This window comes from Theobroma umbraticum, unplaced genomic scaffold (genome assembly GCF_002168275.2).
Source record: "Theobroma umbraticum cultivar Fairchild unplaced genomic scaffold, ASM216827v3 scaffold_12.1, whole genome shotgun sequence".
Lineage (NCBI taxonomy): Eukaryota > Viridiplantae > Streptophyta > Magnoliopsida > Malvales > Malvaceae > Theobroma > Theobroma umbraticum.
Genome location: NW_018397269.1, coordinates 3,789,738 through 3,793,606, shown reverse-complemented (window position 1 = coordinate 3,793,606; position 3,869 = coordinate 3,789,738).

The window sequence follows — 3,869 nt, the reverse complement described above, 5'->3', positions numbered from 1 at the left end:
TTAAATCAAGTACTCATAACTATGCTAACATAACATGATTAATATTATATATAAGAAAATATATTAATTGTCCCACATGCTCAATGCTATGGAAGCAAATAAACATAAATGGACAGTGAAGACAACTCTTCCTAAATGGACAGTGAGCCAAGTAATAAACTAATCTGAAAAAAAAATAGTGGGCAATAATGTGAGAGTCACAAAGACTTTATGAGCAAATACAGAGAAAGGGAAGAAACAAATGGTGAAGAATATTTAGAAAATGCACTTTTAGAAACATGTAAATAAATAATAAATCAATATCTGCAAAACTCGCCTGTTCAAGCATTAAAACAAAATGAGTCTCGCTGACCAAGCGTCCTCACCTAACATTTCTAGTTATTGAGCATGTCAACAATCACTGGCCAATCCCATAACCTTTGAATTAGTTATCTTTCAAATGTCTTTAAGAAATGTATATTTTGAACTTACTCCAAGACCGATATCTTTTAGTCGGTTCAAGGATATATAATTCCTTTTATAAAACATAGTTGTAAAATAGTTCATAAACCTGTTTAGAAAAATGTTTGCAAAATTTGGAAGTTAATCAAAAGTTCAATTAAAACATCATTTCAAGAATGTTTGAAACATAACTTAGGTGTTCTCAAGGCTTAGTTTTGAAATCGAAATCATTTCTTCTTTAGAGAAGCTTTTGAAAATGTTTAGTTTCAAAAATATGCCTAATCTATCGATACATGGGACCTATGTTTTGATAGATAAATGACAAAATACAATTATGAAGGTTTTGTGTTGAATCTAGTGATACTTCAAGAACAAGTATGGATAGATTAACTACATAAAGCAAAAATTCAGCCTAGAACTCATTACTAGAATCTAAACTAAGTCAATAAATCAATTATTTCAAGGATGGATAATCCTTTTTATAAAACATAGTTGTCAAATAGTTATAACCTTTTTAGAAAAATGTTTGAAAATTTGAAAGTCAATAAAAAGTTCAATTAAAACATTATTTCAAGAATGTTTGAAACATAAGTTGAGTGTTCTGAAGGCTTAATTTCAAAAGTGAAATCATTTCTTCTTTAGAAAAGCTTTGGAAAACATTTAGTTTCAAAAATATTCTTGATTTATTAATACATGGGCCTATGTATCGATAGACAAGTACATTTATCGATAAATTCCTTGAATCTATCGATCGATAGAAGACAAAATACAATTTTAAAGGTTTTGTGTTGAATCCAGCAATGCTTCAAAAACCAGTATCGATAGATTAGTTAAAAAGGGCAAAAATTTAGCTTAGAATTCATCACTAGGACCCCAGCTAAGTCTATAAATCAACCATAAAGATGTATGCAACATATATACAACAAATTTACAATAGCTATAACACAATAAACCACTTCAATAATGAATTCATCAATGTCTTAGTCTAGATCACCATATTAGACATTCAATCAAGTAGAATAGAGCTTGAATCAAGGACAATCAAACCACCTAGTGTCGTCACACTCGAACTGAATAGTTTGTTACTCTATGGCTGACAACTATTCATAAAAAAGGTAATACTTCTTTAGCTACTAATCTAGTGAGTCCTTGGGAAATTCTCAATCAACTCAAGCTGCCTTTCATCGCGTACTATGGCTAATGTTCCCTGCCACTAGCTACAGGTCCTTATATTTATAGACTCCAACAACCATAATACACAATTCAACATACAAATAATAAGAATCTAAAGAACAAAATAATTCATCAATAGACCTAATTATAATCCTTAGTCAAACAATCATGACTACATTCACAATAATTAACCACAAACACCCTGACATCAATAAAGAGAAAACATTTATCATGCATCTTTAAAAACCTATCCATCACACATCAATCATTCACAAATGAGATATCGAGGTATAAACACATTGAAAGTCTTGTTCGCCATTTTCATATACCATATAGTAAACTACATATAACTAGTCTATAGTTTTCGCAAACATCATTGAAAACATTTGTTCACCATACAAACGTAGTCAAAACTCATTTATGTGCAAGGTTAAAGGATTGGCATGCTCAATTATATCAACTAATTAAAAACACCACATCCAGCCACCTTGATAAAGCGTGCCTTGCTCTCTTACACCTTTCGTCAAACACTTGCTTTTCTTACAACTTTCAATCTTCTTCACAAAACCTAACATAATGTTTCCAACATTAATACTTGGTCTTTCTAAGCTAATAATCTACAAATCATTCGTCAAAAATTTCCAGCAATTCTTAATCCAAAATCCAACATCTAATCTAACCTCTAACCGGAGGATCTAAATTAACTATAACCTAGAGTTAGCGCAACTTTGCCTTCGTGAGCTTGAGAATCTCAAAACCAACTTAAAAACCTAGGTTTCAAGATTAAAACAAATTTTAGTAACTTTATAAATTTTTTAGAAATCTAAGCCTAAGATTAAACGGTAAAAAATCAATTATTTACCTTCAAAATCACTTGGGATGGAAAACCGAGCTTAGAAATCACTTTAAATCTTTAAAATTCTTTGATTTGCTGAAAAATGGAGTTGAGAGCATAAGGTGGTTGTGTTTTTGAGAGAAATCCTAGTTTTTTCTATTTTGGGAAAAGTCTAAAGGTTTAGGGGTTTTAAATGGGGTATGAAAAGACCAAAACACCTCTGTTTTCAATCTAGGCATCATATATCGATAGATCGAGCCTATCATTAATAGATTTGGTCATCTATCGATAGATGTTCATCAAATTTTAAATTTCTAGGTTGATCTATTGATATATGGTGAGATACACTCTATCATGCAGTTTTAAGTCCAAAAATCAATCTTTTTAATCCCAAAGAGACTCTAACTCCAAAATAAACTTATATGTTCAATAAAATATAGATTTTTAAAGTTAAAATGCTTTTATAAATATGTTTAGAAACGTTAAATCACTAATTCACCAAGTTGGGTTATGACTTTAAGCTGTATCTAAGAATAAGGTTTTCACAAGGGTGAATTGGTATTTATAAAAATTTCTTTGAAAATCTAGCTATCAATATCCAAACTTTTTCACTCCAAAATGTTTTTGAGCATCAAAACCAATTTTCAACAATAAATCACTTAAGCACAAAAACAATATATCAAGATAAATATTTTTCCTAAGTTAAATGTTGGCTATGAAAAGTAAAAGGAAAAATATTTTTCTAAATGTAACACAATAAATCAATGTAAAACTATTTTCCTAAAACAAATATAAACAACAACAAATGATGCTAAAAATTAAAAAGAGAAATAAGAAATTTATAACGGTTTAGCTTTTTCGATACCTACATTCACTCCTTTGATCACCAAGGAATTTCGACTTATTAATAAGGATTCTTGCTTTTAAACGGGAAGCAATAACCTTTACACAATCCACAAAAGAATTCTTGCTTTTTTACGAGATCAACCAATAACCTTACAACAATTTTTTCACGAGATCAAGTAATACTCTTACACAATCCACAAAGGGATTCTTGATTTTCCATTGAATAAAGTGGTAACCGACACATTCCATTAAAAGGGATTCTTTGTTTTTAAATGGGAAACAATAACCTTTACAAGATGGCTTTTCAAAGTTAAGCTAGATCCTTTACAAGATGTGTGTACAAAGGAGTAATAGCAAAAATTTGTCTCACAAAGGCTGGATGCTAGAGATTTTAGCTTGGGTGTAGTGAGAGAAGAAATTTCAGTTTAAATGAAGCAAGGATTCGACTTTGTAACTTTGGTGGAAGACTAATATTATTGAATTTGTGCACACAAGTATATGTATCAAATAAGTGATATAGACATTAAGTTTAGATTATCATTCCCACAAGGATTTGTTTCTAAAGTTTCACTAA